The sequence below is a fragment of the Strix uralensis genome, chromosome 16 (assembly GCF_047716275.1).
Source record: "Strix uralensis isolate ZFMK-TIS-50842 chromosome 16, bStrUra1, whole genome shotgun sequence".
Lineage (NCBI taxonomy): Eukaryota > Metazoa > Chordata > Aves > Strigiformes > Strigidae > Strix > Strix uralensis.
The window spans coordinates 15,448,129-15,465,842 of record NC_133987.1 but is presented as its reverse complement, the minus strand read 5'-3'; the positions used below and the strand labels follow the sequence as shown (position 1 = coordinate 15,465,842).

Below are 17,714 nucleotides of genomic sequence, written 5' to 3'. Positions count from 1 at the left end.
GCCAGGTTACTCCTTCACATCAACAACGGATGCAAACAAAGTAATACAAAAACCAAAACAACCCCCAGCAAACTCAACAAAATCCCAACTGAGAACATAAACCGGCTGGAGAAGCTGCCCTACTTTCTCCAGATTATTCTGAATAATGAAACAATCTGAAGAGCTTTCAGCTCTAATAGTGTTTACAAACCTTTCCAAAGCATGTTAAACGTATTTATTAAGTCTACACCATTTCAAGTCATTAAGTTAGTCCTATTGTAACACATTCCTCAAAAGAGCATAAGAAAGTGAATAATTTTCTGAAGGTCACTAAGTAAATTAATGGAAGCACTCCAAGGTCCCTATTTCACCTCACTTCCCACTGTGACCTCTACTATCACCAAGCTTTAAAAAAAATAAAAATAAAAATCAGTTTGTAGATAAATATCATGGACACCTACAATAGTTCACTGACATGAACTGTTCAGATATTGCTTGTTCAGGTATATAAATAGCACTCAGTAATCTACTCTTCAGAGAGGAAATAACCATGAACACATTTGTAACTGTTTTTCACGTTATTTTCTGGATCATCTTTTCTTCCACAAGTTAGTAATACATACTGTGCTTCTGGCATATATATGAAAGACTTTTATTATAAGATTTTAATGCATAGGAATAGCATATCTATGAAGAAATCTAAATATAAACGCCAAAAGGAAATTTATTGGGCATCTTAATGTTTTTTATTGACTCACTCATGGTTTAGGTTTTAGAATTCAAACGAGGGCTAGTAACAATAAGAAACGCTCATACTAACCAAAGACAGCAGCAATATCAGCATATGCTTTCCCACAAAAATAAGCTATTTAAAACATATTTTAGTCCTGAAATAACAGCTGACAAAGTAATACCTTGCTATCACAAGAGTCTTGCATATGTCAAGATCTGGGCAAGTATGAAGATCCGCTTTACTCTACTAATTTTAAGCAACCCCAATACTCCACACAAACAACTTACAAAGAGATGAAAAAAGTACAACACAGTAACAATTGCATTCATTTATCACCTCTAGCACAAATACTAAAGAATAAATAATATATTGAAACTTGAAGATGTGCAGATCCATTTTCTCCATAATAAAGTTAATGGAAACGTTACAAACTGGCATCACAGATAAAATAATAGCTAGCAAGTGATGAACATATGTGAGTGATGTAATTGATTATTCAAAGCGGTTTTCTGTTTTTCCCACTTACTCATTTGCATCCATAAGATGTTCAGGCAAAAATTATCTTTTCTTAAAATAATTTGACCATTGCATTGTCCCAATATTTGATGATTTTGCAGAGGATTTTAAACTGTTTCAGATAGCATTTCTAACAGCATCTCTCACATCCAAATTACCCTTAGATCCTCTTGAGCAACCAGAAACACGTTAGACTCAGTTACATACAAGGCAAATAACAACCATATCTTGACTTTTATCGTCATTCATCTACTTTCAAAGTTGAAAAAAACCCCACCTATTTAAGCAACAGCTTTTCTCCTCCATCTGCAGGGACAGAATGTAAAACAGACAGACGTGTACATACATTTAAAAAGTTAAAATGTTGCTTTGTTTCTTGTGACTATTACTAGAAAAGCAAAGCCTACACCATTGCTTTACTCTGTGCAATTCACTGAAAGAGACAAGCTAATGGAAAGGAAAAAAAAATAGTATGTGATCAAAAAAAAAGGCAAACTAACGTATTGGTAATTAAGGTCATAGGCAGAACCGATTGTTACATTAAATGTAATATTTCTACAACTGCTGCTACATGACCAATACAAGTCTAATTTATTGAGTAAAGCAAAAAAAAAGCTGCCTAAACCCAAGTAAGTTAAAGAACAATTTATACTGTTTTATCTTTATCACAGGCTTCAACTCATCTTGTTTCACAAAAGCAGAAGCCAAGTGACAGAAATTACACTGCCAGTAGCCAATGTCACCTTTTCTGACAGATGCTGATCCAGTTATACAAATAGGAGATACAGAGGAAAACAGATTTGTGCCAGGTCTGGCAGACAGGCATACCTATGCTTTTCTCTTATACAAAGCCACTTACGCCTCTTACTGCTTTCCTTCCAGCAACAGGGCAAGACAGTTTTCTTGTTTTCTAGATTTTGGCATTTCTAAGGTATTCAAGATAAGTTTTAAAGGGCATTCACAATATTTAGGATGCCTGGGATAATTCTTCAGGCACAACAATTGCTAGACTATCTTGCAAAACAAATTGATCTTTGGAATGCAAGTCAGTAAAGTCACACAGAATGCAGAGAATTGAGCTTTTCTGTAGAAGGAATACAGGCCTTGGTTATTCCGGAAAGGAAGGTCACACTGCTTAAAACTTTGGACAGTCTAGCCTTTCCATTTCTAAATTGCAAATCCAGGGAGCAAATATCCACCGTTTGCCATGCACACAAGTTCCCCCAGTTAAAAATTCAGTCCCAAAGGATAAGGAACTTTGGGCAGGACTAACCCTTTCTCCTGCTGCATACAGTTGTGCAGACAGCTTATTTAGAGATGGAGAATAGGGGAAAAATGCATAACATTATTTGGGGAGTAGAACTACCACCACTGGGAATTAATGACCTTCAGCTGACCAAATAATTCTGTTATTGTTCGTTATTGACATTAATGGTTCCAGCTATTATAAATACTTCAAATAAGCATTCTCTGCACCTTCAGGACTAAATGCTGAAAACAACTGGAAGTCAGTGGTGCTTGCTACACTTCCTTCTCCACAGAAAAACTAAGTGCAGTGTATAGATGTGTTCTTTTAAGATACAGCATATCATCTTGCCACGGATCACTGACTTCACTATTAATGCAATTACTGGGTTACAGGAATCTCAAATTAGATCTTTGTACAGTACAAAGCACATTGAAAATTTTATCATGATTGCTGCTGATAGATCTCTACCAGCCTCAGTGGCTCAGCTGAGTTATGAACCTTGACTGGGGTGCAAGTCTAGTGAAAAAATCACACTGAGCAAAGAGACCCCCTTTCATATTGTAGCACCAGCCTTCTCCCCCTCTATGACACAGGCAGGAGAGAAGGTAACAAACTCAAAATATCAACTCAGTCAAAAATTAATCTATCAACTGCACAATCATATGTCAAAACTTTGATCAGCAATCAGAAGTCTGTATATAAAAGGAAAACATGAACAGTTCATCAGTGTTTCCATATAGGAAAACCATACTCCAGAAAAGAGAAGTTACACGCTGGGTGCTAGAATAAAGAGAATACTGCAAAAAGGATGGGAAAGACTGAAAGAGAACAGTAGGAGTGAATGTATGACTAAAAAGCAGGCAATATAAATACCTTTCACCTATAAGAAGAGAAAGCCCATCTCTGCTGCTACCTCCTGCACCATTAACAGCAGCAACAAGCATAACATGTTCAAGCATCTGGATCCAAAAAGCGATACACACGTAACTCCCACCCCAGGGGCACAAGAGAGCAGGCCCCTACCTCAACAGAGACAAGTGAGAAAAGGAAGTGGCACACATGCAGCTATACTCTAACTGCCTCCTAAAGAGATGTCACTGACAAACACATCTCCACTACCCACAGTTCCAACCCAGCCAAGATTCTAACTCAACATCAAGCACCTGCCCAACATAGAATAAGCCTGACTCAAAGCAGACTTCTCAAAGCAATTTTATTGCCCATCCTAACCGTCTGACAGTTTAAATGAATAATTACAGATAATAAACTACAGTGCAAATTAAAGCATGCCTTACAGAGATTGTAATCTGCTCAGACTTGGTACTGGCATCAAAACGAGAAAGGGAAAATAGAAATCTTAATATAAAACCTTTTTAGAAATACCTTCCTTTCAGCAAAAGCACAAAAGATTTAATATTCATGCTCATGCATCACTGGGCCGTTGCATAAGACGTTTCAAACATGTAACATGCTGGGGGGGGACAGAGAAAACAGTACACAACACACATTTCAATAGTTTTCAGTTAATTCCTCTGCTTAATCTAATACTTCTGGTCACAATCACACAATTCTGTTATGTCAGCTGAAAATGCCACTTAACATAGACATAACTCAGTTTCAGCTTTTATTTCTGTAAAGGGAAACAAACTTGACGCCAAAATGAAGTATCTAAATAAAACAGACTATACATCAACAGTTTTACACCTATTCATTCCACATTCTTTATTTGCCTTAAGTATTTAGTTGCATCTCCTCCCACTCATTCCCTACCCACAAAATAAGAAGATACTGTTCAAGGCTTGTTAGCTACTTTCATAGCTTTTCTACATTTTTTTTTAAATCCATGAAAGAAATAGGAGAGAACAAAGACGCTTTGTAAAGTCGCTTCATTTCCCTAGGAAATTAAGGAGTGGGGCTGGATGGCTTTGGTTTATAGTTCCCTTAGACATTTTAGTAAAGAACAGATCCAAAATTCAAGCTGAAGAAGTAGTATCTTATCAATAAATCCAGATTTATCAACAGAATTCAAACCAAGAAAAGCTTTAGTAATCGATTTTGATGATTGCAATCGACAGGCTTTGGGATTTGTGGGTTTTTTTGTTTTTACTTCCTGTAATACAGTTATGACTTTCTGTAACGAAATAGTAACAGTGCTGCCTAACCGGGAATACGGACTCAACACGTTAAAGAAACGGAAAACGGGTACTGTGTTCTCCTCTAGTTGGATGAACGCCAGCACAAGTTACAGCCCACAGAACGCCCGAAAAACTCGTCACACGCGAAACCCGGCGGCACGGGAGGACGCGGGGCACAGGACGGAGCCCGGCCCGCTCCCGGCCGCTGTCACCGCTTCGCCCTCCGCTTTCCCTGTCAAGCGCCGCGGTTTTGTTCCAGCCACGACGCAACAGGAGAGCTCTCAGAGCACCTTTTCCCGGAGAGCGGCCGCAACAAGCCCGCCGGCCCCGCGGAGCGCACCCGGGGAGCGCAGGGCGCGGGTCAGGCCGGGGCTGAGCGGACCCGAGCCCCTCGGCGCCCCCGCCCGCACCCCGCCGGGCAGGGCCCGCCCGCCGCCGCCTTTGTTCGCTCCAACCGGCTCCCGAACGCCGAGGGAAAGTCTTTTCCAGGGGCGCCCCCCGCCCGGCCCGCCCAACTTCTCCAGCGGAACCGACACCGGCCGCGGCCGACCGCGCCCGCCGCCCCCTCCGCCAGGGAGGCACACGCGGCGGGAGGGCCGCTCCCCTCCCCCGGGAGAGGCGAGACGGCGGTCCCCGCGGCCCCACCCTCGACCGGGGAGCGGCCGGCACCCGCGAGGAGGGGCGGGAACGGCTCCCCCCGCTCGCCCCGCCGAACGGAGCGGAAAGAGAGCGGGCCGGGCAGGCGGCGCCGCCCGCGCCTAGGGGCCCCTTCCTCAGGCCGAGGGGCCCCGCCGCGGGCGGGGGAAGCGAAGCGCGATTCCTCCCCTCCCCCGCCGCGCAGCCCCTACCTGCCGCTCAGGCCCGCGGGAGCGCAGCGCCGCGGAAGGCGGAGCCAGCGAGCCGGGCGCGCGACAGCGGCGGCGACAACGACGACGACAACGGCGGCGCCTCCCCCGCTCCGCCCTCGGCAGCGCCGCCGCTGCCGCCCGCTCCCGAGCGCGCCCCCTGCTGGGAGGAGGCCGCGGGCACAACCTAGGGGCAGCCTGACTCCATTGGCCGGAGCTCTAGCAGGGCGGGCGCTGCCATTGGCTCGCCACCCTTGTTTTGGAAACCGGCACTTCTGATTGGTGGCGAGTGGGAAAGTCTTTGCTGCTGATTGGCTGGCTGCCTAGCGCTCCACCCCCGCTCCTTTTCCCTTTCAGCGGGCCGTAGCGCTCGCCCTTAGGCCTCTCCATCGCCCTGTGCAGGCTGCGCCGTGGGACTGCCCGGGCAGACAGCGCCCGCGCCACGGGCAAGCCCGTCCGCTGCCATCGCCGGGAGACGCCGCTCGGGTCGCGGCCCCCCTTCCCTTGGCTCCCCCGGAAGCAGCCTGACGTGGGCAGCTGCACGCCGTGCCCCATGGGAGCCCTAGCGCTTAGTGACGTCACCCTGCCTCTTCCGCTCCGGCGCAGGGGCCACTGCGCATGCTCTGGGCTGGCGCGCTGCCGCGCTTCCCGCCTTGTGCGCGCTCCTGTGCGCATGCGCCCTGAGCGGCCGCTGCCCGCCGGGGGGTGTGAGGCGGCGGCGCCGGTGTGCGGGCGAGGCGGTGTCGTGTCCTCTGGGATCCGCTAACGGCCTTTGGGCGTGGGAGGCGGCAGCAAGCGGGCGTTACACCGAGGATCGGTGTCGGGCGCTGCGCCGTCCGCCGTGTTAGATGGGGAGTGAGGCGGCGGGTGCGAGAGCCCGGCGGGGCCGGCGCTCGGTTCCGGGAGCGGCAGCCTGGACGCTGCCCTGCGGCGCGCGGCTTCTTCCCTTCCCGTGCACCGGCACGACCCGAGGTATTCTTTGTCACTCGCCTGGGATGAGTATTCATGAGGCCGGGAACTTGTTGTATCTTTTGACTCTTTATATTGGAACTCATAAAATGCGTTTTTGAAAGCTCTTTTGCCAAATAATAAAACATGAGTAAGCGGGAGGTGTAAGGAACGCTGTTTTGTCATTACTTTCTCAGGGGCTGATGGCACCAGTGGCAGGTGAGGGCAGGAGCACGGGCCTTTGTGCCAGGGGACAGGTACCACTTCTGCTGGCGCACATACCCTGCCAGGGAATCGCTGAATTACAGACCTGGAATGCTCTCGAGCGTCAGGGGTTGGGGGTTTTCCCCTCTTGCAGTGGACATAATTGGTGTTATAATAATACTCTTTCCTTTTTTCCAGTAGCATTAGTGATGGCAATGTCAGTAGTGCAGCTGACCAGTCTTGTACAGATGTCCCCCCAAAGAATGTGATAAAAAATAATTTGAGACACTGATGTGGCCTGTATGGTAGAACTGTATAAAGAAAAGCTTTACAGGTTTTAACAAATACAGTATACAAATTATACTGCCATTAATTGAGACTGAAAGGAATAGAGGCAATTGGTAGTTTCTCAGGTGAAGTTATGCTGATGGAAGGCTCCCTGACCTGGTGAAGCACACCTGTATTAAACTGTTCCACTCTAATTACTGTGGAGGCACTGTAAGAATAAATTGTTGAAGTTCTGCCTTGAGGGTTTTCCCAGCTCCAAGGGACGCATTACCTCCAGTTGATCTCAGTCATGTTGATTCTTGAGACTAAGTGTGACAATTTAATGGAAGTAGTCAGATATTAAATCATTAATGCTTAAGTGTGTAGAATGAAATTTAAAAGTCCCATAGGACTCAATGTGAAATTGGGATTTTGCTTATTTCAGGAACTAAAGGGAGGTGAGAGAAACAAAAAGAGTAAAAAAAATCATGCATAGAACAACAGTTATACCCATGAATCATGAACTATGAAATAGACCCAAAAAATGGCAAGAAGGTTTATCCAATTCCAGATTACAATTGTTAGAACTCTGTTGAAGGGACACTCAGGAGTATTGACCTGAATTAACCAGATTGAAACAGTTAAGCCATATTATATCTTTGAGAAACCTGCAGAATTAAAGTGAACTAAATTAGGTTATGAACAATTCCCTTAACCAAAATAATGCCCTCTAAATAATCATGTATAGATTAAATATAGTTTAATGTAATCCATTCTAAAAGTCAGTTTGCAGTTGGTGGGTTTTTCTGGGGTGTCCACACTGTTGTTGTTCTATTTTCTGCTACTGCTTGACACCACTCTTTCACTTAGGATACCCAGAGATGAGTGAGCAGTGCTCTGACCAAAATAGGAAGACCTATTGCACATTTTTGTAGCCGGCCAGTGTATGAAGGAGGACTCCCACGAAAGGTATTGCCAACATTAAGTTTTGTTTCAGCTTTTTTGTTGGTAGTGATGGTTTCTTAATATCTCCATGATAAAACATTGAGTATTGTATGCAAGTTACAGTCTCTGTGGTATTTTGTCTGTTCTGTCATGTGGATACCATGCTGTTGAAAACCTTAACTGAAGACCTTTCTGAAACAGAAAAAGCTTTTCCTTTTTAAATGATGATTAAATGGTACATTGTCATTTCCAGTAGTTACTGGTCAAATTATGGGCTTGAGCCTTGAAAAGAAGATTAACTTTTTTTTTTAACAGCAACTACATCAGTCTATACTTTTTTTTGAAAGCCATGCAAGAACAGAATATCCTGTACTAGACAACACTTACCTCTGTAGAAATAAAATTTTTGTTGTTGTTTTTTTGATTTTTTTGTTTATTCTTTGTTAAACATCTATATATTATTATTATTCAGTTACCCTTAGACTTGAGCTAAACAGTGTAACAGTATCTTCCTACACAAATGGCATGTTGCAAAGCTGTGTTTGTGACTTGGTACTCTTAACAACGATGTCTCAGCTATAGTTCATTTACTTTTTGCATACAGTGGTAATGCCCTAGCAGAGAAGTGATTTCTGCTATCACTAAGAAATTGATGGTGATGGAGGGGCAGCAGAGTATTTGGAGAACAGCTACAAGGCAAGTTAAACTAACTTTTGAGATAGGAGCCTGATGTTAGCTATGAAGATTTTTTTTTTCCCTTAGGAAACTACTCAGCATTTTTAAAATTAATTTAAGATTTCTTGCTTGTTAAAACATTGTTGAAGATTATTTAAGCCAAATAGACACCTATGGGGTTTTGCATCAGAGTTAGTGTAGGAATCTATCAGTCAGCTACTTTGCATAAAAATTATTAGTTTACAATAGAGAGCATCTTGGGTTTGTTTCAGTGTTTCAATTGTAATCTGTAGCAAAAGTTGAAAGCTAGTAAACAGTCATTCTGTAATGCTTCACCGTAACTTCTAGATTATTTTACTAAATCTGAGATGAATTTTGCCTTCCGCAGTAGTGGAGTCCCGACCCAGTAGACCAGCAGAGGGCATGAGTCCCCCTCCTGCGCTTCCTGGGGTGCTGGCCAGGCCCACCCTTTGTAGGAGCTGAATCCTGGCGGGAAGCTACAAGTTTGTCTGACCTGAATCCACAAAAGTAGGAAGATAACAATTCTTTTAGGTTGAAAGGTTCAAAATTAGACAGAACTTCTTGAATTAGGAAAAGTCAAGCAATTTCAGTGCAATGTTTTAGCCACGTGTTAAGCGAGGCTAGTTGAAATTTATTCATGCCAGCCACCATCATGAGCATTAGCTTCAGGCCTCTGAATAGCCTCAGAGGATAATCATGAGTAAAATACGTTGCAGTGTGATGAAGTTATGGATAACTGATTTAATGAGGATGTGAGCAGAAAAGTAACCATTTTTCAAAAGGATGACCTGTTAGAGATCTTCTGTTAGCCAGGAAAAAAAAAAAAAAAAAGGGCGGGGGGTGAATCCCAGACTCTGCTTTTAACCTTCTCTTAAGAGTAGTAAGAGTTGTAATTGGCAGTTGAGAGATGGATCTAGGGGGTTTTTCTCCAGCTAGCTTTACTCTGTAAGGTATCTGAGTTACTCAGACCTCTCAGTATGTTTGGAAACAAATCAAAATGCACCACCTTGCTTTGGCAGGGGGAAGAAAAAGGGAAAAAATAGAGACATGCTTGTTAGGCTGTCAGTGGTATTACAGTTTAGACTGTCTCCTGATGTCACACACGTTTAAACGGGAAGAGTGGTAAAGCTGGAACCATATGAAGCTATACCTGACAGTGCCTCTAGAGCAACTACCCAAACCCACTCTTCAAGCACACTGCCCCAAAAATGCAGCAGCTAATTTTTTAATCATTACAATCAAGGTGCCTAGCTAAGATATCCTTCCTAAGTGTTAGTTGTCCAAAGTATGTAAAAATATGCAAATAAAACTTGTCGCTGTACTAGAAAATTCAAGATTTGTTTGCAGAGCCACACAGAGAGCTTTGAAAATGTGACTGGAAAATGAAATGGAAGATGTAGGGCATTTTATATTAATCAGACTAGAAATACTAAAGAGTAAATAAATTTGAGAGGCTGACGGAAATAAAACTTCTGCTCTGTAAGCTCTCAGTAGATTAAGTTCAGTTTTCCAGCTTACTGAGCCTTGACACTGCATACCCTTAAGATCTGTAAATCTTTTAAGGTGCTTTACCATTTTTTAAGGGAGTCACACATTTTCAGAATTTCTTATGATCGGACAAATGTATCTGCCTGGACATAAAGGCTGTATTTCAATAGGAATCATACATACATTGCCTCAATTCTTGATTTAATGATATATGATCTATTCCAGCTGATTATAGGTAATTTTGGCCAGGGTAATGAGCAGTCAGTTGTTCAGATAGTTCTGTGGGCAGTTCTCACAGCACCTCACTTCCTGTCCAGTGAGCTAAGAACACTTTCTGAAAGTGCAGAATATATCTTGAAAAATGAGATACTGACTTATAGATACCAAGATACTTTAGGGATTCAAGGAAGGCACATCATGAAGGTATTAATTTGTCAACTCTCTTTTTTCTGAGAAGATTTTAATTTTAGTTTTGTTAACATTATGTTAGTCTTTACAGTTTCCCTGAACAAAAGAATACCCTTTAGAAATAATATTTTTCTTATTATTTATCGTGGTTAAGAAGGTTTAAATGTAGCAATCTATACCCACTTAACGTGTTGGATTATTTTATTCTATTCCATTTTCTCTATACTGTTGTTTAACTCATTTGTATGTTATAAACAGGCATTGGAGATTAAACTGAGGAAAATTACATCTATTTTCTGACCTATTTGCTAATATAATATTTACATCACTTGTTACTAGCTAACCCATTATCGTGAGCTTCAGCTGTTTACATCAGGTCTTAATTTTATCATTTTCTTGTCTGTAACTATGGCTGCACTGATTAATTTAACAATGCAAGGTGTGTCTGATTACTTCCTTTGGAAGACAGAGAATGTCACTGCATCCACTGTAAGCATGAATCTCAGGAAGTGTATTAATCAATGTATAATGCTTGTTGTAGCTGTACTTTAGAGCTATGTGCTCTTGTTATATTCAATATCTTGATTTTTTCCCCTCAGTAGTCCTGTCCTTATTTGCTTGGCTTTATATTTAGAGGTTAACTACTACAGATATGCAGAGCTAGAGCATTCTAGTGTAACTGAAAAGATGAATTGATGTCTTTTCCATCACAGGTTATGTATGAGATTTAAATCTGCCCATAAAGATGGGGGAGGGGAAAACAGTGGTTTATAATCCAACTCAGTTAAAGAACAGTGCTTTAGCAAATAACACAGCTGGAACTGGAGAATACCTCTCTACACAGCGAGAGTTCCTTACCAGAATAGCAAAAATCCAACTTTTTTTTATTAGCTTTCTCAAGATCTAGAACGTTTCAATCTGTTAGTAACATAAAAGCTAAATTAGTGTGACTTTTAGGGCGTACAGTTAATAAGAGTTGTCCAAGAGAGGCCCAGGAGCAAGGTGTATGCTGACTCAGCTGTCTCTGCACATACTCGTGTCTGCTTTAGAAAGTAGATTAGTCCAAAAGAAGCCCAGTTGCAGAGCAGAAGTTGTGTGAATGTCAAATGCCCAGCACCAATGCACATTTCAGGGGTTTCACTTTGGAATAGCTTTGGTCTGAACACATGGATTGAATGTAGTGGTTGGAGCACCCCTTCCTGTCTCATTTTACCCCAGAGGAATCCAGGTCACATGCTCTGAGATGACTCTGTAAAATGAACCAAAGCACACAGTACATGGGGACAATCAATTTGGCTCACTTCTGAGCCAAATGCTAACACAGACACACACTTTGCCAGTTAGATTACTCTTAGCAGGAATGATCTCCCCAAAGAAAATTTTGCAGGAGACCTTTGCATAAACAAGCAGGGATCAAGCCAGATTTTCTCTTTTTTGCAGTCAGGTATCTTAATCACAAGCTAGAGTGTCACTGGTGTATGTTTCTTTTTCTGTCACTAAATAAGAGACACTCTTGATTCTTTTCACAATTTCAACAGAAAGAGTAGAGGCAGTAGTTGCTTACAAGCCTCTTTAAGCTGACAATCAGATTTTCCTTTTCATAGGTGAGCTAAGTAGGTTAAATATCTTCAAAGCCTCTAAACTGTATCTCTCATATGCTGAAAGCTATTAACATATTGGCGCTGTGTCTGCTCCCCTGCAGTCTTAGGTCAAAATGGCTAAATGTTATGCTTCTCTGCCTTGCTTAATCATATCCATGTGGCTAAAATAGAAAGTCCCCAGTCATCATATTGGCTCTTAGGAATTCTTAACTCTTTCCATATATTATGGAGGAAGCTCAGGCCCTTCATGTAGAGAACCAGCCACCAGAGTGCTCAGTCACAGACCAATACCTTATTTCCTGCAAACAGTATTTCCTGCAAGCAGTTATTCATCAGCTGATCTCAACTGTCGTCCTTATTCCAAAAGGTCAAGCAGTCACACAAAACTCAGGTTTATAAGCACTAGTAAAAATGGCAAAGTATTTTCAAGCAGACTGAGTATAAGAAATTCTTCGGGTTTATCTCTGACATATTCCAAGAAATTGGAGTTTCAAGTCCTTAACAGTAGCGTTTAATTTTTGCTTTGTATCATTCTACTTCGTGTTGGAGAACATACTGAAAAACAAAATCATTTTAATAATCTGTTCACTAAAACATAGTGAAACAAAAGCCACGTTACAAAACTAACAATTTTACATATACATTGAAAAACTGACTGAATTTAAATAAAAGTTTAAATAAGGAGTGGCCAGACTTGACTAGGTTCTTTCACAGAAAATGCTTTTGACAGAAAAACAGAGGAGAATGAAGTTGGCATTCAATCTAGCTTATTTCTGGTTTTATATTGCTGACTATCAAACCGATGAGAGGTTTTTCTGTTTTCTTTACAATCATTACTGAAATACAGGATTCAAAATACAACTTTTTCAGAGGACAGGGGAGAGAAGAGTCTTCCCACCTTCCCAAAACACACACGCACACTTTTCCAGATAAAATTTGCTTGTGGAATTCACCTTTTATTCCTTCCAGGCAACCTTCATTTCAATTCTTGACTTTTCTTGAGCAACAAACTGTTTTTAAAATACAAAAAGGATAAATAAATATAGCAATTTCTTTTTAATGCAGAAATTACTGATAAGTAATGCTGCTGTGTATTAAGAATTATAAATGGGTGTAGGAATATTTTGGAAATGTATAGATCAGTGATCATCAACAGTCATTTCACTAAGCAACTGAAACTTTAAAAATGTGTGAAAACTATATATTAGAAACTTGTACATTTTCCCTTCACTTTTCTCTTTTATGGAGAAGCAGGTTGTTTGCTTCAAATTAGAAAAAAAATACAGAATACTTCATAACTGAGATTCTACCAAAAGCAAAATATTTTTAAACAGTATTTTAACTGTTGTTTGTCAGACTAGAAGAATCAACATTTTAAGGAAATCATAGAAGTAGAACAGAAAAGCATGAGAATACTTTGGACGGGGCTTTGAGCAGCCTGGTCTAGTGGAAAGGGTCCCTGCCTGTGGCAGGGGGGTTGGAACTAGATGATCTTTAACGTCCCTTCCAACCCAACCCATTCTATGATCCTATGAATGCTGCCATAGGCACCCCCAGAAAGTTTTTCCTTTAAAGAATCGTACATTGCATCCCTCTCTCCAGCATCTTGGTATTCAAGCCAGTATGACTCTAATATTATAAAATCTCAGGGATTTAACTGATTTACCACTAAAGTTGCTATATAAGCAACACAGTCATTGGAAGTTAGTGATTCCACAGGGAATTATTCTTAAGAAATTAATATCTGGAAAAATAAGGTTAACACATTTTCTTCTTATCTGAAAGAATGGGTATTCCCCAGTACACATATTGCTCAAGAATTCTGGGAAGCAAGTGTAAACTGCTTTGTGCTACTGCTGCCTCATTTAGTGCTGACATGACTGCAGCTGTGAGCTGTATTGTAAGCATCTAGGTATATACAAATTACTCCTCTAAACGGATGCAATTTTGGAAGTGGTAAGAGTTCCATGACAGTGGACTAACACAATACACTTAATTTCACAGAGTTCTAATTCTGAAGTATGGAAGAGAATCCAGATGAGCAGGCAGTTTACAGTGGCCATTAGAAATAATGGCACTGATGGAGCAGCAAGACCTTTCACAACCATCTTAGCCCATATGGGTATTACAAGGCGGGATAGAGGATACATGAAGTAATGGAGGAATGTTTTTAGGAAACAGTTGGCAATAGCATTGCACTGCCATTAACATAGAAGTTGCTACAACAAGGCAGAGTCCTCCAGTTTCTTGTACCTTTGCGCTAATCAACTTTTCATTTCTTTCATGCTCATTTAATCCGTTTTATAAATCCATTTTTGTATTTCTAGCCTCTTGTGCTTCTACAAAATTTGAGTTTTGAGCTTGTATGCTGTAAGACTCAAACCTCAGATGGTTGGGTTTTTAACTTGAATGCTGTACTCTAAAATGTGGCACCCCACCCATTGGCTGTATACAAAAGAAGGTTTTAAATTAACAGGAGAGTTAACATTCTTCCAAACCTCAGTCTGGAGCATGTATAATTATTCTAAGTCATTGTTAGAAGCTATTTTAAAAGGAAATGTTGCCTGCCTTCTGAGGTTTTTCTACGTACATACACTTGGGCATGTCAGCCTTTCTTTAAAACTACAGCATTATTATTCTTGGTAGAATAAGCAGCACTAGCACACTTCAAAGTACAGAAAATAAGACAAGCAGCTAGGCTCTTCCAAGTTTATATTTCCACCTTACCACTGACATTGTACAGAGCTTCAGTTATCCTGGGTCTCATTATTTAAATCTGTAAAATTGAGCTTTCAGTTTTTAAACCTATGCAGCTATTGCAGTGATTATTTGTTTACATAAAAATGTACTTTCTTCGGTAAACTGCTGAATCTCAGGTATTAGATAGTTTTACACATTTTTCTTTGTTACCTTTTAGAGACTCTAGGAATGTACTGGTTTAACTGAGGACAGAACCTAACCTGTAGTGAATATTGATTACATTTTATTTATATTTTCTCAAGACTGAAGTTTCTCTGGCTGTCAGTTGAAACATTTCAGTATTGAACTTACTGCCATTTCTTCCTTTTCTCAAAGGCTCTCCCAAATTATTACCTCTAACAAATATTTTAATCAATAGCCCACTTCTTTCTTGCTGAGAAAAAAAGGTTGTCTTTATTAAATTTTATTTTTACTATAAAAATATGACCCACTTGAAATATGTATAGTCCCATCTTATTGTAAGCCAATCAGTTTTAAATAAACCCTCCCCTAACTAGGCTGTCTGATCTTTACTTCTGGTGCCTACTCTTGATTCAACTTTTTTCCAGCCACAGGCCCCTTACAAGACGTTCTTCTGTTAACAGAACAGGAAGTTCCTTATCTTCTAAAATTGTGTGACTCCAAATTTAATTATATGCTTTAAGTGGATAGAAAATATGCCTTGCTCAAAGAGAAATTACTTGGGCTGGTACAAGAAATTTCAGGGCCTACGCCATACAAGTCAGATGAGATGATGTGACCTTCAACTCTTTGAATAAATGACAAGTGTCTTAAGAAGCCGAAGAAGAAAAGATGATGTGCAGAGGCGAAAACCAAGTGATGAAAAACAAAATTCAAAGACCAAAAAAAATTGAAAGAAGCAGCCTACCAGTAAGCAGTTACACCTGTTTCAATGGCGAACCCTCTCTAAAGGATTGTGCTGCTCAGTGTTCTCACATAGGTTCCTAAGTCCAGTATTTCAAGTAAAATTAGGACTGCTGCAGCTCCTCCTCTTCCTTCAACTTGCAGTCACAATGGTCATAAAAGGAGCCACCTAATTCCAGTCCTTCCAGTTGTGGGGTAATCAGCTAATTATGCAGATTACAAAAAACTGAAGGGGGATGCAATATATGTATTACGGTACAAAATATTTCTTTCTTTATGTGAAAAAAAAGTGATTGTTTGGTGCTTATATTATTTAGTGTTTGCTTTCTGTGCAAAGGAAGATGCATTCCCTTTCCTAGGATCAGGGATGAAGTCATTACAGAGAATTAACTACTTTGCTTTACATTTTAATTCTACTTCGTTGCATGCATATGCAAAACACATTTGCACACATCCATAGGCAAACCATTTATTACTCCAACAAAAAATAATAAATGAAAAATACTACTTGATTGGAGGTGAAGAAGATGAACCTTCAGCAGCATCTCAACACACAATTATCCTTGAACATCCATGCATTTGAAAGAGTGATGTTAGTGACTTTTGTTTTTTTAGATAAATACTATACAGATATTTACTTTGATGGGTATCAGAAAGAACAAAATCTAAACAAAAATTCAGTATAGTATTTTACAGAATAAAGATTAATTAGAATTGCTTATGTAATTAAGTTTGGGTATGCCTCCCCTTGACCCTCCATTCTAAATAAGACTTGGACACAAGCAAAGATTATCTGTTCCTGGCAAATCCTTCCTAGGGATTACGTGGCGCATAAACTTATAAGGGTTTATCTTTTCTTCTGTCTGAGAAAGGAAATAACTAGAGCAATATTAAAACATTAATGTGGCATGAAAGAATTCCAAACAGAAATAAGAAGTTAAAAGGTTAGGATTCTCACAGCAATATCAAATCTCATTAACTTTAAGATCTTATGTGCAGACCACACATAAAATTCAGAATACTCCATCTATGCAGTACTGTTTTGCTCTGTGAAGTAAAAATGCATAAGCTGTTTATTTTTAAAGATAATCTGAATACGATCGGCATAAAATTTTGTATGCAGCACCATACTATTCCTATTTTTTGGGATGCCATAGTCACAAAACAAAGCTAGGCAAATTTTCTACCATTCAGCATAATTTAAATTAAAATACGGTAAAGTAACTGAGACAATTAGAATGCGCTAAGTTTTACACCATAAGAAGGTAAAAATATATTTAGTACTTGCCATCTGAAAGATTTTCATGATCACTGTAAAATGGCTATTTGGGAATATGTCTGTTATTTCTGCAAACTTTAAAAGGCTAATCAGTGAAAGCTACAACCTAAATTTGAAACTAGGAAGTTACCAAAGAAGGCCTCAGAGGAATGAACTACTTTGTTACTAGGCACCGTTTGACTGCTGGTTCTTGAGATCATCTATGACTTGATGCTATATATATTTTAGGATAAGTGCTTTAAAGAATTTAAATCCATTGAGCAAGATTCACACCTCTAACAGTTGAAGAGAAAACTATTCTTTTTAAAGCTTTACTATGACTGATTCCTTACTCCTGTTTTTTTCTTGCTGTCTTGTGCATCCTGATGCCAATTAGCAAGGCTGATTATACACAGGGTGGCAAACTCCCTTATTCTGTATATTAAATGCAAAAAGAATGATGGTTCCATCACTACTAGTACAAAAGAGGTAGTTCATGGCATTTGATATATTGATTTTAAGATGGCATCTCATATGCAGTTAAAACTTTTTCTCCTTTATACATAGGAACAAGATTCTTCATACATCTGATTTTAAAGCATGCAGCCCATCTATGTGTTAGGATGGTATGAACTTTAGTAGTTACAGGACCTGCAGAGAAGAGTTTTTCTTGATGGCTCTCTATGGAATTCAGTAAATACAGTATCACCATTAGGAATTTGTTTTATTTTAAAGCAAGGAAGCAATTTATGTATTTGGATCAGGTCATCTTGTATTAAAACAAACAAAAAAACAACCAAGGGTTAAGACTGCCAAGC

The 17,714-nt window shown here is 40.3% G+C and overlaps 2 protein-coding genes across 3 annotated transcripts in view; one reads left to right on the top strand and one right to left on the bottom strand.

Moving 5' to 3' along the window:
* ZC3H7A (zinc finger CCCH-type containing 7A) overlaps positions 1–5,642 on the bottom strand; it is a 30,211-nt gene extending 24,569 nt beyond the window's left edge. For both annotated transcript variants that reach the window (XR_012631059.1, XM_074885438.1), the window contains exon 1: positions 5,461–5,642. The gene's annotated coding sequence lies outside the window, so the exon portion shown is untranslated. The remainder of the gene's footprint in view (positions 1–5,460) is intronic.
* A 40-nt stretch (positions 5,643–5,682) lies between these two features.
* PLA2G10 (phospholipase A2 group X) overlaps positions 5,683–17,714 on the top strand; it is a 32,185-nt gene continuing 20,153 nt past the window's right edge. The window contains exons 1-2 of the mRNA XM_074885458.1: positions 5,683–6,429; positions 7,747–7,845. The gene's annotated coding sequence lies outside the window, so the exon portion shown is untranslated. The remainder of the gene's footprint in view (positions 6,430–7,746; positions 7,846–17,714) is intronic.